Raw genomic sequence first — 19740 nt, 5'->3', positions numbered from 1 at the left:
ATTCTTGCTCTTAGAGCATAGGCTATAGGTGTTCTGTTCAGAAACTTTCTCCCTGTACTGATGTCCTCAAGGGTCATCCCCAGTTTCTTTTCTATTAGCTTCAGAGTGTCTGGCTTTACATGGAGGTCCTTGATCCATTTGGATTTGAGCTTAGTACAAGGAGACAAGGATGGATCAATTCGCATTCTTCTGCATGCTGACCTGCAGTTGAACCAGCACCATTTGTTGAAAAGGCTATCTTTTTTCCATTGGATGTTTTCAGCCTCTTTGTCGAGGATCAAGTGGCCATAGGGGTGTGGGTTCATTTCTGGATCTTCAATCCTGTTCCATTGATCCTCCTGCCTGTCACTGTACCAATACCATGGAGTTTTTAACACTATTGCTCTGTAGTATTTCTTGAGGTCAGGGATACTGATTCCCCCAGATTTTCTTTTGCTGCTGAGAAGAGTTTTAGCTATCCTGGGTTTATTGCTGTTCAAAATGAATTTGATAATTGCTCTTTCTAACTCTGTGAAGAATTGAGTTGGGATATTGATGGTTATTGCATTGAATCTATATAGTGCTTTAGGCAAAATGGCCATTTTAACTATATTGATTCTACCGATCCATGAGCATGGGAGGTTTTCCCATTTTTTGAGGTCTTCTTCCATTTCCTTCTTCAGAGTCTTGAAGTTCTTGTCATACAGATCTTTCACATGTTTGGTAAGAGTCACCCCAAGATACTTTAAACTGTTTGTGGCTATTGTGAAGGGGGTCATTTCCCTAATTTCTTTCTCAGCCTGCTTATCCTTTGAGTATAGGAATGCCACTGATTTGCTTGAGTTGATTTTATAACCTGCCACTTTGCTGAAGTTGTTTATCAGCTGTAGGAGCTCTCTAGTGGAGTTTTTTGGGTCACTTAGGTAGACTATCATGTCGTCTGCAAATAATGATAGTTTGATTTCTTCCTCTCCAATTGGTATCCATTTGACCTCCTTATGTTGTCGAATTGCCCAAGCTAGTACCTCAAGTACAATATTGAAAAGATAAGGAGAAAGCCCTGTCTAGTCCCTGATTTTAGTGGGATTGCTTCAAGTTTCTCTCCATTTAGTTTGATGCTGGCTACCAGTTTGCTGTATATTGCTTTTACTATGTTTAGGTATGGGCCTTGAATTCCTGTTCTCTCCAAGACTTTAAGCAGGAAAGGATGCTGAATTTTCTCAAATGCTTTTTCAGCATTCAATGAAATGACCATGTGGTTTTGTTCTTAGAGTTTGTTTATGTAGTGGATTGCATTGATGGATTTCCGTATATTGAACCAACCCTGCATTCCCGGGATAAAGCCTACTTGATCATGGTGGATGATCGTTTTGATGTGTTCTTGGGATCGGTTGGCAAGAATTTTATTGAGTATTTTTGCATCGATGTTCATAAGGGAAATTGTTCTGAAGTTCTCTTTCTTTGTTGGATCTTTGTGTGGCTTTGGTATAAGCGTAATTGTGGCTTCGTAGAAGGAATTGGGTAGTGTTCCTTCTGTTTCTCTTTTGTGGAATAGTTTGAAGAGTATTGGTGTTAGGTCTTCTTTGAAGGTCTGATAGAATTCTGCACTGAAACCATCTGGTCCTGTGCTTTTTTTAGTTGGAAGACTTTCTATGACTCCTTCTATTTCTTTAGGCATTATGGGACTGTTTAGATGGTCTAGTTGGTCCTGATTTAATCTTGGTATTTGGTATCTGTCAAGGAAAATGTCCATTTCCTCCAGATTCTCCAATTGTGTTGAGTACAGTCCCTTGTACTAGGATCTGATGATTTTTTGGATTTCCTCAGTTTCCATTGTTATATCTCCTTTTTCAGTTCTAAGTTTGTTAATTTGGATACTTTCTCTGTGCCCTTTGGTAAGTCTGGATAAGGGTTTATCTATCTTGTTGATTTTCTCAAAGAACCAGCTCCTGGTTTTGTTGATTTTTTGTATGGTTCTCTTTGTTTCTACTTGATTGATTTCGGCCCTGAGTTTGATGATTTCCTGCCTTCTACTCTTCCTGGGCGAAATAGCTTCTTTTTGTTCTAGGGCTTTCAGGTGTGTCATTAAGCTGGTAATGTATGCTCTCTCCATTTTCTTTTTGGAGGCACTCAGGGCTATGAGTTTTCCTCTTAGCACTGCTTTCATTGTGTCCCATAGATATGGGTATGTTGTGTCTTCATTTTCATTGTGTTCTAAAAAGTCTTTAATTTCTTTCTTTATTTCTTCCTTGACCAAGGTATCATTGAGTAGAATATTGTTCAATTTCCACATGTATGTGGGTTTTCTGTTGTTTTTGTTGCTATTGAAGACCACTATCCTATCAGATAGTGATCTGATAGGAGGCATGGAATTAGTTCGATTTTCTTATATTTGTTGAGGTCTGTCTTGTGACCAATTATATGGTCGATTTTGGAGAAGGTACCATGAGGTGCTGAGAAAAAGGTATATTCTTTTGTTTTAGGATAGAATGTTCTATATATATCTGTTAAATCTAATTGTTCCAAAGCTTCAGTTAGTTTCATTGTGTCCCTGTTTAGTTTCTGTTTTCCTGATCGGTCCATTGAGGAAAGTGCAGTGTTGAAGTCACCCACAATTATTGTGTTAGGTGCAATGTGTGCTTTGAGTTTTAATAAAGTTTCTTTTACGAAAGAGGGTTCCCTTGCATTTGGAGCATAGATGTTCAGGATTGAGAGTTCTTCTTGTTGTATTTTTTCTTTGACCAGCAAGAAGTGTCCCTCAGAGTCTCTTTTGATGACTTTGGGTTGAAAGTCAATTTTATCTGATATTAAAATGGCTACTCCAGCTTGTTTCCTGAGACCATTTGCTTGTAAAATTGTCTTCCAGCCTTTTTCTCTAAGGTAGTGTTTGTCTTTGACCCTTAGGTGTGTTTCCTGTAAGCAGCAAAATGTAGGGTCCTGTTTACGTATCCAGTCAGTCTGTGTCTTTTTATTGGGGCATTAAGTCCATTGATGTTAAGAGATACCAAGGAATAGTGATTGTTACTTCCTATCATTTTTGACGTTATTTTTTAAATTTGATTGTTTAACTTCCTTTGGGTTTGATGAAAGGTTACTATCTTGCTTTTTCCAGGGTGAAGTTTCCCTCCTTGTATTGGTGTTTTCCTCCTATTATCCTTTTTAGGGCTGTGGATAGATATTGGGTAAACTTGCTTTTGTCATGAAATATCTTAGTTTCTCCATCTACGGTGATTGAGAGTTTTGCTGGATATAGTAGTTTTGGTTGGCATTTATGTTCTCTTAGAGTCTGCATGAGATCTGCCCAGGACCTTCTAGCCTTCATCGTCTCAAGTGAAAAGTCTGCTGTGATTCTGATAAGTCTTCCTTTATATGTTACTTGGCCTTTTTCTGTTACTGCCTTTAATATTCTTTCTTTGTTTAGAACATTTGGTGTTTTGATTATTATGTGACGGGAAGTATTTCTGTTCTGGTCCAGTCTGTTTGGAGTTCTGTAGGCTTCTTGTATATTCATGGGCATATCTCTCTTTAGGTTAGGGAAGTTTTCCTCCATAATTTTATTGAAGATATTTGCTGGCCCTTTAAGTTGTAAATCTTCACTCTCATCTATGCCTATAATCCTTAGGTTTGGTCTTCTCATTTTGTCCTGGATTTCCTGGATATTTTGGGTTATAAGCTTTTTGCACTTTGCATTTTCTTTAACTGTTGAGTCCATGGTTTCTATGCTATCTTCAGCATCTGAGATTCTTTCTTCTATCTCTTGTATTCTGTTGTTGATTTTTGCATCTCTGTCCCCTGATTTCTTCCCAAGGCTTTCTATCTCCAAAGTTGTCTCCCTTTGAGTTTTCTTAGTTGTTTCTACTTCTGATTTTAGATCCTGGATGTTTTTGCTTAGCTCCTTCACTTGCTTGTTTGTGCTTTCCTGTAATTCTTTAAGAGATTTTTGTGTTTCCTCTTTCATGACCTCAGCCTGTTGACCAAAGTTCTACTGTATTTCTTTAAGTGTTTTTATGTTTCCTCCTTGTTGGCTTTTGTATTCTCCTGGATTTCTTTCAATGATTTTTGTGTTTCCCTTGCAAGGGCTTCTAACTTTTGATCCATTTTCTCCTGAATTTCTATAAGTATGTCCTTCATGTGTTCCTGTACCAGCATCATGACCAGTGATTTTAAATCCAAATCTTATTTTACTGGTGTGATGGGGTATCCAGGACATGCTGGTAGAGGAGAATTGGGTTCAGATGTTGCCATATTGCCTTGATTTCTGTTAGTGATGTTCCTGCGTTTGCCTTTTGCCAGCTAGTTCTCACTGGTGTTAGTTGGTTCTGTCAGTGCTGGACTCACCAGTACAAGCTGCCCCTTCCCAGTTGGCCTCTGGTGCACAGCTTACCTCCTGCACTGCCTGTAGACAGGGTGCTGCTGCCCAGGCTGTTCAGATCCCGAAGCAGGTACCTGAAGGCTCCCACTGGGGCCCACTGGATTCACCGGAGCACACCGACTTCTCCCAGCTGGCTACCCGGAAGCCCCTCTAGTCTCTTGCAGGACCTGGAGATGTGGTGCTGCTGCCCAGGCTGATCTGGATCCGGAAGCAGAGAGAGTTGGGCTGAGGGCTCCAGCCTGAGGCCTTACCCCAGATTGTGTCTGTGGACCAGATGGAGCTGAAGGTGTATGCTGCTGGGACCTCCCCTGTGTTCTGATCACTCTGCTGGGCAGCAGATCCCCCAACTGGGCTGGTGCACACAAGGTTAGCCTCCTGCCCAGGCCCTGAGTCCAGGCAAAAGCCTGGGAGGCCAAGGTCCGAGCAAAGTTCCCCTAGGGCTATGACTGTTAATTGGGTCTGCCAGGTGACCAGGATGGTGGGCGTGCGTGCTCGCGCTCCCCGAAAGCGCCGGGAGAGTCTGCTATGCTAACAACCTCCTGGGTGGGTTGACACACAGATGGCCCACCAAGCCGCCCAGTTCTTGGGGTCAGTCCTGGGCCTTTTCGGCCTAGACCCCCGCTTTGTTAGCCTCAGGCTCTGCCTGTTACGGCTCTGCCCGCCAGAGCTCTCTGTTGTTCTGTAGGCAAAATGGCAGCGTGCGCACAGGCCAGGGCAAAAAACCTCCTGGCTGGGTTGGCGCCCTGATGGCCCCCGAACAGCCCAGGGCCTGGGTACAGGCCAATGCCCGTCGGGCTCAGACCCCCGAGGTGTTGGCCTCGGATTATGTTCGTATACCTCAGTCTGTCTGATCTCTCTGGAGTCTGAAACCAATATGGAGGTGAGCCTCTCCTGGCTGGCGGGAGGCTGAGTTCTGAAGTGGCTTCCGTGCAGCGAAAGGCGCCACAAAACCGCAGCTGCTTGCAGCCCGGCTGGTCAGCGAAGGTCAGTGGTCGTGGGCGCAGGGCCTAACTGGACCCTGTGTCGCCTTGGTTCCACTGCTGATGGCCCTTCAGCTGGACCAGCCACTGCTGCTCTGCCGCCGCCACCGCCCGCAGCTCTATTTATAATTGCCAGAAGCTGGAAAGAACCCAGGTATCCCTCAACAGAAGAGTGGATGCAAAAAATGTGGTATATATACACAATGGAGTACTATTCAGCCATTAGAAACAATGAATTCATGAAATTCTTAGGCAAATGGATGGAGCTGGAGAACATCATACTAAGTGAGGTAACCCAGACTCCAAAGATGAATCATGGTATGCACTCACTAATAAGTGGATATTAACCTAGAACCACACATCAAATGAGGTACAAGAAAAACGGAGGAGTGGCCCCTTGTTCTGGAAAGACTCAGTGAAGCAGTATAGAGCAATACCAGAATGGGGAAGTGGGAAGGGGTGGGTGGGAGGACAGGGGAGAGAAGGGGGCTTATGGGACTTTTGGGGAGTGGGGCCTAGAAAAGGGGAAATCATTTGAAATGTAAATAAAAAATATATCGAATAAAAAAAGAGAAAAAAAATCACAAAAAAAGAAAAGAAAATGAAGACACAATATACCCAAATCTATGTGACACAATGAAAGCAGTGCTAAGAGAAAACTCATAGCCCTGAGTGCCTCCAAAAAGAAAATGGATAAAGCATACATTAACAGCGTAATGACACACTTGAAAGTCCTGGAACAAAAAGAAGCTATTTCACCCAGGAGGAGTAGAAGGCAGGAAATCATCAAACTCCATGCCGAAATCAATCAAGTAGAAACAAAGAGAACCATACAAAGAATCAACAAAACCAGGAGCTGGCTTTTTGAGAAAATCAACAAAATAGATAAACCCTTAGCCAGACCAACCAAAGGGCACAGAGACAGTATCCAGATTAACAAACTTTGAAATGAAAATGGAGATATAACAACAGAAACTGAGGAAATTCAAAAAATCATTAGATCCTACTACAAAAGCCTATACTCAACACAACTGGAGAATCTGGAAGACATGGACAGTTTCCTAAACAGATATCTGACACCAAAACTAAATCAGGATCAAATAGATCAACTAAACAGTCCCATAACACGTGAAGAAATAAAAAGGGTCATAGAAAGTCTCCCAACCAAAAAAAGCACGGGACCAGATGGCTTCAGTGCAGAGTTCTATCAGACCTTCATAGAAGACCTAACACCAATACTCTTCAAACTATTCCACAAAATAGAAACAGAAGGAACTCTACCCAACTCGTTCTATGAAGCCACAATTATGCTGATACCAAAACCACACAAAGATCCAACAAAAAAAGAGAACTTCAGGCCAATTTCTCTTATGAATATTGATGCAAAAATACTTAATAAAATTCTTGCCAACCGAATCCAAGAACACATCAAAACGATCATCCACCATGATCAAGTAGGCTTCATCCCAGGGATGCAGGGATGGTTCAATATAAGGAAATCCATCAATGCTATTCACTACATAAACAAACTCAAAGAAAAAAAAACATATGATCATCTCATTAGATGTAGAAAAAGCATTTGACAAAATTCAGCATCCTTTCATGCTAAAAGTCTTGGAAAGAACAGAAATTCAGGGCCCATACCTAAACATCGTTAAAGCAATATACAGCAAACTTGTAGCCAACATCAAACTAAATGGAGAGAAACTTGAGTTGATTTTATAACCAGCCACTTTGCTGAAGTTGTTTATCAGCTGTAGGAGTTCTCTGGTGGAGGTTTTCGGGTCACTTAAGTAGTCTATCATGTCATCTGCAAATAGTGATAATTTGACTTCTTCCTTTCCAATTTGTATCCCCTTGACCTCCTTATGTTGTCTAATTGCTCTACCTATAACTTCAAGTACTATATTGAAAAGATGGAGAGAGAGGACAGCCTTGTCTAGTCACTGATTTCTGTGGGATTGCTTCAAGTTTCTCTCCATTTAGTTTGATTTAGATTTCCTGTATATTGCTTTAACGATGTTTAGGTATGGGCCTTGAATTCTTGTTCTTTCCAAGACTTTTATCATGAAAGGATGCTGAATTTTGTCAAATGCTTTTTCTGCATCTAATGAGATGATCATATCGTTTTTTTTTCTTTGAGTTTGTTTATGTAGTGGATAGCATTGATGGATTTCCTTATATTGAACCATCCCTGCATTCCTGGGATGAAACCTAGTTGATCGTGGAGGATGATCGTTTTGATGTGTTCTTGCATTCAAGTTCAATGTTATTCTTAAACATTTTACAATTTCATTTAATACAAAAATGATCAGATAAAATTCATAATATTTTAACAATTCCTATTATATATAAATGAACCTGTGAAGCAGAAATGTTTATTAACTTATTTGAGTATATAGCCTTTATTCTTATTGTAATAAATATAAAATTATTGGTGTCATTAATATATTTTACACATAAGGTAGGAGCAGTGTACTTGCTAAGAAATTTTCAATATTTATCAAAATTATTGAATTAGGGTTTGTTGAATTAACGGTTTGTTTAGAATGGTCCCCTTAGGTTCATATGCTTGGTCCCCATTTGCTGGAACTCTTTGAGAAGGATTAGGGGATGTAGTCTTAGTGGATTATCTTTGCTTTTTTTGGAAAAAGTGTTTTACTAGGGGTGGGATTTGAGTTTTCAAAAAAACAGTCCAGTTACAGCATTGTATACAGCTTAAGCAGATGATCAGAAGTGATATCTTAGATACTATTCTAGTCCCATGTCTGCCTGTGGAATGCTCCTTGTCATATTGTTTATGGACTAACTAATGCTCTGAAACACTTTAAAACACCCAATATAGTTCCTTCCCTTATATACTACATTCATGATGTTTTTTTTTTTTCCACACAGAAGTAAAACAAGGTAAAGAGCATCAAACTGATCTCGTAGTGATGGAGTAATAATCAATGACACAGTACTTACTCAGAAACAATTGTGAATTCATGGGTATGATACACTTCATTGAAAATAAAAGCAGTAAGAAGCACAACTTGCAGAAAGTTATTTGTGGATATCTAGTGAGAGATGATACATCATATATAAACTTGGCATTATACAACAAATATAAAGGAAGTTTGAATAAAAATCTGTGCAATATAACTGCTAAAGAATCACAAATAAAACCAAAAGGAACTACAACAAAAGATTTCCCTTAAGAGATGAGGTCAATGAGAGCTGGGAGTTCAATATTAGCTTAATGACAAATGACATTCCAATCCCTAAAGAGAAGGTCATACCTTACTAAGTTCATAAAAATATATCATGGTCCAGCATATAAAAGAAAGCACCTCATTTCCTTTCTGTAATTGAAATTTCTGGTCTAGGAAGAGACTGAGGAAGATTTTACTGTGGATTCACAGGTAAGTGCAGTATAGAAGTAACTACATAACATTTTCTGGTTTCTCCTCCAGTTCAAGAGTGAACATGATAGAAGCTGTTTTTCTTTGATCTAGCTCTTCAGTGGATTAAGTATTTTAGTATGTATACTTTTTGATTTTAATTTATTTATATTTCAAGTGTTATTCCCTTACCAGGTTTTCCACTCCCTGAGAAACCCCCTCTCCTCTGCCCCATTCCCCTGCTTCTATGAGGACGTTCTTCAGCCCACTCATCCACTCCCACCTTCCCACCCTCGATTCTCATACACATGAGCATCTATCAAACCTTTATAGGACCAAGGACTATATTTTCTGAACAGCATTGCAAAATATTCCCAAGAAATATGAGAAATAAGTTTTGTGCTTCAAATTCTTTAAAACCAAGAAAAATAGTATTGTAAGTCAATATTATCCTTTGGGATAGCAAGGAAAGGTAAAAAAAAATATATTATTTTCTCTCCTATGGTAAGTTTATAAAAATATTTCTGCCATATGTTGGGTTTGATATAATTACATTATTTTCTTCCTCTTCCTACTTTCAAATAATCTTATATAACCCCCTATGAGTTCTTTCAAATTATGGTTTCCTTTTCACTAATATTCATACCACACAAACCTACAAACATAGATACACAGCCACAACCTGCTCAGTCTATGTTTTATTTGTTTGTATTTTTGACATCTATGCTATTGTGTAACTTTTATGTAAGACCTATCTTGATGCATCTTTGAATTCTGAAACAAATAGTAAAAGATTTACAAGTTGTTTTGAACCATTTATTCATTGTGAGATGCCCATAGTGAGGCTGCTCCACATATGCTTGTCCCCAACAGACTTGCTTTTATGTGTTTGAAGCGAACATAATTTACATAAATTGGATAGAAAATTGTAAGATGTAAAGTGTTCAGACTCAAGTATATAGCAAAGCATTAAGTATTGTTAACAAGCTGAATAATGAGTCACCAGAACTGAATCATATTTTGTAACTGAATTATTTTACTCTTCATTAACATTTCCTGACGTGGTCTCCCATAAACTCCAGCAAGCAGGTGAGGGATTTTCAGGTATTGCAAGCATATGTGTCATATGGAAGGGAGAACAAAGAGTTGTAAATTCTCTGTGGCTCTTTACTTTCACTGTTTCATTTTTATCTCCACAGATTCTACTAGAGAAGAATGGCCCTGACAAATGGCTCTTTGGTAACAGAATTCATACTCATGGGATTAACAGATAACCCTAACCTCCAAGTACCCTTGTTCTTAGTTTTCCTAGTAATGTATATGATAACAGCCTTTGGGAATTTGACCTTGATCCTTCTCACTGTGCTCAACTCTCACCTTCACACCTCTATGTACTTTTTCCTCTTTAATTTGTCCTTCATAGACTTCTGCTATTCTTCAATTATTACACCCAAAATGCTGATGAACTTTGTTCTAAAGAAAAATATTATTGGTTTCACAGGATGTATGACTCAACTCTATTTCTTCTGTTTTTTTGGCACCTCTGAAGGTTATGTCCTGACAGCAATGGCCTATGATCGCTATGTGGCTATCTGCAATCCACTCACGTATAATGTTGCCATGTCCCCCAAAGTTTGTTCCTATTTTATGCTTGGTTCATATTTGATGGGGTTTATTGATTCCATGATCCATACTGGATGCATCCTGAGACTGACATTCTGTGATGGAAACATCATCAACCATTACTTCTGTGATCTTCTGCCTTTGATGAAGCTCTCCTGCACAAGCACCTATGTTAATGAGGTAGAGATTTTCATTGTAGGAGGGAAAGATATCACTCTACCCTGTATTGTCATTCTTATTTCTTATGGCTTCATTTTCTCTAATATCCGCCAAATAAAATCCACTGGAGGCAGATCTAAAGCCTTCAATACCTGCAGTTCTCATATAATTGCTGTTTCTCTGTTTTAAGGGTCATGTGCATTTATGTACCTAAAACCCTCCTCAGCTGGATCTTTGAATGAGGGAAAAGTGTCTTCTGTATTCTATACCATTGTGGTGCCCATGATGAACCCTTTAATCTACAGCTTGAGAAATAAAGATGTTAAACTTGCCCTCAGAAAAAGTTTGAGGAGAAAGTTTAAGTGATATACTTTTTTTTTTCTTTTTTTTTTATTCGATATAATTTATTTACATTTCAAATGATTTCCCCTTTTCTAGCCCCTCCCCACTCCCCGAAAGTCCCATAAGCCCCCTTCTCTTCCCCTGTCCTCCCTCCCACCCCTTCCCAGTTCCCCGTTCTGGTTTTGCCAAATACTGTTTCACTGAGTCTTTCCAGAACCAGGGACCACTCCTGCTTTCTTCTTGTATCTCATTTGATGTGTGGATTATGTTTTGGGTATTCCAGTTTTCTAGGTTAATAACCACTTATTAGTGAGTGCATACCATGATTCACCTTTTGAGTCTGGGTTACCTCACTTAGTATGATGTTCTCTAGCTCCATCCATTTGCCTAAGAATTTCATGAATTCATTGTTTCTAATGGCTGAATAGTACTCCATTGTGTAGATATACCACATTTTTTGTATCCACTCTTCTGTTGAGGGATACCTGGGTTCTTTCCAGCATCTGGCAATTATAAATAGGGCTGCTATGAACATAGTAGAGCATGTATCCTTATTACATGGTGGGGAATCCTCTGGGTATATGCCCAGGAGTGGTATAGCAGGATCTTCTGGAAGTGAGGTGCCCAGTTTTCGGAGGAACCGCCAGACTGATTTCCAGAGTGGTTGTACCAATTTGCAACCCCACCAGCAGTGGAGGAGTGTTCCTCTTTCTCCGCACCCTCTCCAACACCTGCTGTCTCCTGAATTTTTAATCTTAGCCATTCTGACTGGTGTAAGATGAAATCTTAGGGTTGTTTTGATTTGCATTTCCCTAATGACTAATGAAGTTGAGCATTTTTTAAGATGCTTCTCCGCCATCCGAAGTTCTTCAGGTGAGAATTCTTTGTTTAACTCTGTACCCCATTTTTTAATAGGGTTGTTCGGTTTTCTGGAGTCTAACTTCTTGAGTTCTTTATATATATTGGATATTAGCCCTCTATCTGATGTAGGATTGGTGAAGATCTTTTCCCAATTTGTTGGTTGCCGATCTGTCCTCTTGATGGTGTCCTTTGCCTTACAGAAACTCTGTAACCTTATGAGGTCCCATTTGTCAATTCTTGCTCTTAGAGCATACGCTATTGGTGTTCTGTTCAGAAACTTTCTCCCTGTACCGATGTCCTCAAGGGTCTTCCCCAGTTTCTTTTCTATTAACTTCAGAGTGTCTGGCTTTATGTGGAGGTCCTTGATCCATTTGGATTTGAGCTTAGTACAAGGAGACAAAGATGGATCAATTCGCATTCTTCTGCATGCTGACCTCCAGTTGAACCAGCACCATTTGTTGAAAAGGCTATCTTTTTTCCATTGGATGTTTTCAGCCTCTTTGTCGAGGATCAAGTGGCCATAGGTGTGTGGGTCCATTTCTGGATCTTCAATCCTGTTCCATTGATCCTCCTGCCTGTCACTGTACCAATACCATGCAGTTTTTAACACTATTGCTCTGTAGTATTGCTTGAGGTCAGGGATACTGATTCCCCCAGATTTTCTTTTGTTGCTGAGAATAGTTTTAGCTATCCTGGGTGTTTTGTTGTTCCAGATGAATTTGATAATTGCTCTTTCTAACTCTGTGAAGAATTGAGTTGGGATTTTGATGGGTATTGCATTGAATCTGTATAGTGCTTTAGGCAAAATGGCCATTTTAACTATATTGATTCTACCGATCCATGAACATGGGAGGTTTTCCCATTTTTTGAGGTCTTCTTCCATTTCCTTCTTCAGAGTCTTGAAGTTCTTGTCATACAGATCTTTCGCATGTTTGGTAAGAGTCACCCCAAGATACTTTATACTGTTTGTGGCTATTGTGAAGGGGGTCATTTTCCTAATTTCTTTCTCAGCCTGCTTATCCTTTGAGTATAGGAAGGCCACTGATTTGCTTGAGTTGATTTTATAACCTGCCACTTTGCTGAAGTTGTTTATCAGCTGTAGGAGCTCTCTAGTGGAGTTCTTTGGGTCACTTAGGTAGACGATCATGTCGTCTGCAAATAATGATAGTTTGACTTCCTCCTTTCCAATTTGTATCCCTTTGACCTCCTTATGTTGTCGAATTGCCCGAGCTAGTACCTCAAGTACAATATTGAAAAGATAAGGAGAAAGGGGGCAGCCTTGTCTGGTCCCTGATTTCAGTGGGATTGCTTCAAGTTTCTCTCCGTTTAGTTTGATGCTGGCTACCGGTTTGCTGTATATTGCTTTTACTATGTTTAGGTATGGGCCTTGAATTCCTGTTCTCTCCAAGACTTTAAGCATGAAAGGATGCTGAATTTTGTCAAATGCTTTTTCAGCATCCAATGAAATGACCATGTGGTTTTGTTCTTTGAGTTTGTTTATGTAGTGGATTGTATTGATGGATTTCCGTATATTGAACCAACCCTGCATTCCCGGGATAAAGCCTACTTGATCATGGTGGATGATCGTTTTGATGTGTTCTTGGATTCGGTTGGCAAGAATTTTATTGAGTATTTTTGCATCGATGTTCATAAGGGAAATTGGTCTGAAGTTCTCTTTCTTCGTTGGATCTTTGTGTGGCTTTGGTATCAGCGTAATTGTGGCTTCGTAGAAGGAATTGGGTAGTGTTCCTTCTGTTTCTCTTTTGTGGAATAGTTTGAAGAGTATTGGTGTTAACTCTTCTTTGAAGGTCTGGTAGAATTCTGCACTGAAACCATCTGGTCCTGTGCTTTTTTTGGTTGGAAGACTTTCTATGACTCCTTCTATTTCTTTAGGCTTTATGGGACTGTTCAGATGGTCTAGTTGGTCCTGATTTAATTTTGGTATTTGGTATCTGTCAAGGAAATTGTCCATTTCCTCCAGATTCTCCAGTTGTGTTGAGTACAGGCTCTTGTAGTAGGATCTGATGATTTTTTGGATTTCCTCAGTTTCCGTTGTTATGTCTCCCTTTTCATTTCTAAGTTTGTTAATTTGGATACTTTCTCTGTGCCCTTTGGTCAGTCTGGCTAAGGGTTTATCTATCTTGTTGATTTTCTCAAAGAACCAGCTCCTGGTTTTGTTGATTTTTTGTATGGTTCTCTTTGTTTCTACTTGATTGATTTCGGCCCTGAGTTTGATGATTTCCTGCCTTCTACTCCTCCTGGGTGAAATAGCTTCTTTTTGTTCTAGGGCTTTCAGGTGTGTCATTAAGTTGGTAATGTATGCTCTCTCCATTTTCTTTTTGGAGGCACTCAGGGCTATGAGTTTTCCTCTTAGCACTGCTTTCATTGTGTCCCATAGATTTGGGTATGTTGTGTTTTCATTTTCATTGTGTTCTAAAAAGTCTTTAATTTCTTTCTTTATTTCTTCCTTGACCAAGGTATCATTGAGTAGAGAATTGTTCAATTTACACGTGTATGTGGGTTTTCTGTTGTTTCTGTTGCTATTGAAGACCACTTTTATTCCATAGTGATCAGATAGGAGGCATGGGATTAGTTCTATCTTCTTATATTTGTTGAGGTCTGTCTTGTGACCAATTATATGGTCGATTTTGGAGAAGGTACCATGAGGTGCTGAAAAAAAGGTATATTCTTTTGTTTTAGGATAGAATGTTCTATATATATCAGTTAAATCTAATTGGTCCAAAGCTTCAATTAGTTTCATTGTGTCCTTGTTTAGTTTCTGTTTTCCTGATCGGTCCATTGAGGAAAGTGCAGTGTTGAAGTCACCCACAATTATTGTGTTAGGTGCAATGTGTGCTTTGAGTTTTAATAAAGTTTCTTTTATGAAAGAGGGTGCCCTTGCATTTGGAGCATAGATGTTCAGGATTGACAGTTCTTCTTGTTGTATTTTTCCTTTGACCAGCAAGAAGTGTCCCTCAGAGTCTCTTTTGATGACTTTGGGTTGAAAGTCAATTTTATCTGATATTAAAATGGCTACTCCAGCTTGTTTCCTGAGACCATTTGCTTGTAAAATTGTCTTCCAGCCTTTTACTCTAAGGTAGTGTTTGTCTTTGACCCTGAGGTGTGTTTCCTGTAAGCAGCAAAATGTAGGGTCCTGTTTACGTATCCAGTCAGTTAGTCTGTGTCTTTTTATTGGGGCATTGAGTCCATTGATGTTAAGAGATATTAAGGAATAGTGATTGTTACTTCCTATCATTTTTGACGTTATTTTTTAAATTTGATTGCTTAACTTCTTTTGGGTTTGATGAAAGGTTACTATCTTGCTTTTTTCAGGGTGAAGTTTCCCTCCTTGTATTGGTGTTGTCCTCCTATTATCCTTTTTAGGGCTGGGTTTGTGGATAGATATTGGGTGAACTTGGTTTTGTCGTGAAATATCTTAGTTTCTTCATCTATGGTGATTGAGAGTTTTGCTGGATATAGTAGTTTTGGTTGGCATTTGTGTTCTCTTAGAGTCTGCATGAGATCTGCCCAGGACCTTCTAGCCTTCATAGTCTCAGGTGAAAAGTCTGCTGTGATTCTGATAGGTCTTCCTTTATATGTTACTTGGCCTTTTTCTCTTACTGCCTTTAATATTCTTTCTTTGTTTAGAACATTTGGTGTTTTGATTATTATGTGACGGGAAGTATTTCTGTTCTGGTCCAGTCTGTTTGGAGTTCTGTAGGCTTCTTGTATATTCATGGGCATCTCTCTCTTTAGGTTAGGGAAGTTTTCTTCCATAATTTTATTGAAGATATTTGCTGGCCCTTTAAGTTGTAAATCTTCACTCTCATCTATGCCTATAATCCTTAGGTTTGGTCTTCTCATTGTGTCCTGGATTTCCTGGATATTTTGGGTTACAAGCTTTTTGCATTTTGCATTTTCTTTAACTGTTGAGTCCATGGTTTCTATGGAATCTTCAGCATCTGAGATTCTTTCTTCTATTTCTTGTATTCTGTTGTTGATATTTGCATCTCTGTCCCCTGATTTCTTCCCAAGGCTTTCTATCTCCAAAGTTGTCTCCTTTTGAGTTTTCTTAGTTGTTTCTACTTCTGATTTTAGATCCTGGATGGTTTTGCTTAGCTCCTTCACTTGCTTGCTTGTGCTTTCCTGTAATTCTTTAAGAGATTTTTGTGTTTTTTCTTTCATGACCTCAGCCTGTTGACCAAAGTTCTCCTGTATTTCTTTAAGAGATTTTTGTGTTTCGTCTTTCATGACCTTAGCCTGTTGACCAAAGTTCTCCTGTATTTCTTTAAGTGTTTTTTGCATTTCCTCCTTGTTGGCTTTTGTATTCTCCTGGATTTCTTTTAATGATTTTTGTGTTTCCCTTGCAAGGGCTTCTAACTTTTGATCCATTTTCTCCTGAATGTCCTTCATGTGTTCCTGTACCAGCATCATGACCAGTGATTTTAAATCCAAATCTTGTTTTACTGGTGTGATGGGGTGGGTATCCAGGACTTGCTGGTAGAGGAGAATTTGGTTCAGATGTTGCCATATTGCTTTGATTTCTGTTAGTGACGTTCCTGCGTTTGCCTTTTGCCATCTAGCTCTCACTGGTGTTACTTGGTCTTGTCAGTGCTGGACTCACCAGTGCATGCTGCCCCTTCCCTGTTGGCCTCTGGTGCACAGCTTACACTCTGCACTGCCTGTAGACAGGGTGCTGTTGTCCAGGCTGTTCAGACCCCGAAGCAGGCACCTGAAGGCTCCCGCTGGGGCCCGCAGGATTTATTGGAGCACACCGACTTCTCCCAGCTGGCCGCCCGGAAGCCCCCACTAGCCTCTTGATGGACCTGGAGATGTGGCGGCCACCCAGGCTGATCTGAAGTGGAAAGAGTTGACCTGAGGGCTTCTGCCTGAGGCCTTGCCCCAGATTGTGTCTGTGGGCCAGATGGAACCCGTGTGCACCCCCAGGGAGCTCTGAAGGTGTATGCTGCTGTGACCTCCCCTGTGTTCCGCTCACTCCGCTGGGCAGCCGATTTCCCCAACCGGGCTGGCGCACACTAGGTTAGCCTTGTCGCCCAGGCCCTGAGTCCAGGCAAACGCCTGGGAGGCCAAGGTCCGAGCAAAGTTCCCCTAGGGCTATGACTGGGTCCGCCAGGTGACCCGGATGGCGGGCGTGCGCGTCTGCGCTCCCCAAAAGCACCGGGAGAGTCTGTTGTGCTAATAACCCCCTGGGCGGGTTGACACACAGATGGCCCACCAAACCGCCCAGTTCTTGGGGTCAGTCCTGTGCCTTTTGGGGCCTAGACCCCCGTTTTGTTAGCCTCAGGCTACGCTTGTTAGCAGTCTCTGCCCTCCCGAGCACTCTGGCTCCTGTAGGCAAAATGGCGGCGCGTGCGCCGGCCGGGGCAAAAAAAAACTCCTGGCTGGGTTGGAGCCCCGATGGCCACTCGAACAGCCCAGGGCCTGGGTGCAGGCCAACGCCCGTCTGGCTCAGACACCTGCGGTGTTGGGCCTAGGATTATGTTTGTGTACCTCAGTCTGACCGATCTCTGGAGCCCGGAATCAAGATGGGGGTGAGTCTCTCCTGACTGGCGGGAAGCAGAGTTCTGAAGTGGCTTCCGTGCAGCGAAAGGCTCCGCAGAACCGCTGCTGCTTGCTGCCCGGCTGGTCAGCGAAGGTCAGTGGTCGTGGGCGCAGGGCCTAACTGGACCCTGTGTCGCCTTGGTTCCACCGCTGATGGCCCTTCAGCTGGAGCAGCCACTGCTACCGCCGCCGCCGCCGCCGCCCTCCTCCAAGTGATATACTTTTTATCTTTGTGACAATTGTGACAGATGCAAGATTTTCTCAGTGTAGTGCTTATTTCTCTATCTAATTTTTTCATCATAGTGAGAAAATTTATATATTTCTTTCCATATTCGTGGTGAAATTTTTCTGTTTCAACAATATTATCCTGTATAATATCAGTATTTAAACATTTTAAAATTAGTTGTTACTAATTAAAGATTTTTAAGATTGTTACAGAATTTGTTCTGAAAATAATGGTTTGCCAGTGATAAAATAAAATAAAAATGGTTAGTCAATATCATATTAGACAATGATCTTTAATTATGTCTCTTTGAATTATGAGTTTTCATATCCACTTGTTTCTTTACTGATTAAAATACTACACCAATCCTTCTTTATTCACATTAGCAGTATTAATATTGCAAAGATATACCATCATATATATATGAGATGGCCAATCTTATAGAGTTTAATGAGATTAGAGTGCCTTATGTTAAAAATGACAATTAAATCATAACTCCAGAGTAATCTGTTAGACTTGGTTTTACGTTTAGCAGACTTAAAATTGACTCTATATCTACTGTATTCTAAAAATATCATTTGACTTAGACAATATTGGAATAATAATTCTCTTTTGGAATTTGGCTGTGAATTGAGGAAATATAATGCTAGTTAATTAATTAACTAATTAATTAAATTTGATTCCTTTCTTCATCCTATCCATTTTTGAATAGAAACTAGTTGATACATCTCAATTTGAGCAGGAGGATATACATTTTGCAAGTGCAGCTGGGAAAAGATTTTCTGAAATTTGACCCTGGTATTCTTTTTATCAATGTTTCACAATCTTTTAATTGCTCTGTTGATAATACTTTTGCTGTGGTTTCTATTTGTACGAATGATTCATTGATTCTCTTTGGTTCTTTTCAGCTCCTTGATTTTCTTGCTGATTATTTTCTCTATGATTTCAGTATCATCTTTGGAATGTGTTCCTGAATTGTCTGGGTTCTAAATTGATTTCTAGGTTTCAAGCATCTTATTATTTGAATCCTCTTTATGGTCACTGATTTCGTTGTAAAGTATGCCTTTGAATTTTTTATTTCTGTGTATTCCCCTCTTGTAGATATTTCATAAAGTAAACTAGAATGTCGCACTCTCTTTTCTGATTCCCTTCTTGTAAATGTTTATGTGATAGATCCAAACCTTAGAATGAACCTGTGCTTTATTATTTTTTTATAGCTTAATATATTCTGAGAAAGGAATTTAGAACATTTTGTTTATCCATTCAATATTTAATATATATATATGCTAAATTTACACAAAATGAACTACATCTTTTATTTTATTTTTATTTTGTTACTTTGTTTTGTGAGAATTTTTGGAGGGTGTTTTATTGTATTTGTTCTTGATTTAGCATTCTTTATTTTATTAATATTTTGCTTCATTGTTTTTTCTCTGCTTGGAAAAGAACTGAAGTTGAATGTGTGAAGATGAGGGAGGATCTGAAAATAGGTGGGGCATGGAAAATGATGAAGATATTGTATATGAAAAAATATTTTAACCAAAGTATAAAACCAATATCTAGTTACTTTGCCAAAAAAATGTTCTAAAATATGCTCATTTTTTAGAACCAAGTTAATTGTACAGACATTTTCAATTCCATTCAGTATCTATTAGAGGTAGAACTTCTAACATAGTGACTTTCTAATTTTTTAAACTGTAATTTTATACTATGAGGTAATGATATTTCATTACATTTCTGTTCAAATGTTTATGATTATGAGCAACATATGAAAAATGTCAGATCCCATGCACTACAATAAACATTTGTTGTTTTCCTTCTTTTATATTATTCACCATAGGGGGTGATGTTGGATTTTATAGAAAAACCAGCTTAAGATGAAATATGTATTCTGAGGGATTAGCATCAATGTGTAAAATACTGTGCAAACATAATTTTGAATCAACTGCAGGACAGAATACACCTCCAGACTTAGAGATAGTGCCAATACTCATGACAGTGACCCATTCTCATGGTCTCTGGCACCTTTCAGGGTACCAGGAAAAGACTTTCCTAAACGTGATACTCATGGAAACAGCTGCAGTAGGGACAACAGCTTGGAATGATTGAGAAACAGAAACTTAGGAATTCTACTAAAGACATGCTGTAGCACAGACTTTGAGGCATCTCAGCTGCCTTGTCCATTAATAAATATGATCTTGTTGTGTTCGCAAAGTCAGAAGATACAATTCCTTGCCAAGCATCTTCTCTGTGAAC

At 39.6% G+C, this 19740-nt stretch overlaps 1 pseudogene; it reads left to right on the top strand.

Moving 5' to 3' along the window:
- Positions 1-9929: 9929 nt before the first annotated feature.
- LOC127689759 (olfactory receptor 145-like) lies at positions 9930-10862 on the top strand (annotated as a pseudogene).
- The last annotated feature ends 8878 nt before the right edge of the window (positions 10863-19740 follow it).

This window comes from Apodemus sylvaticus, chromosome 7 (genome assembly GCF_947179515.1).
Source record: "Apodemus sylvaticus chromosome 7, mApoSyl1.1, whole genome shotgun sequence".
Lineage (NCBI taxonomy): Eukaryota > Metazoa > Chordata > Mammalia > Rodentia > Muridae > Apodemus > Apodemus sylvaticus.
This window is presented reverse-complemented; position numbering and strand designations above follow the sequence as displayed.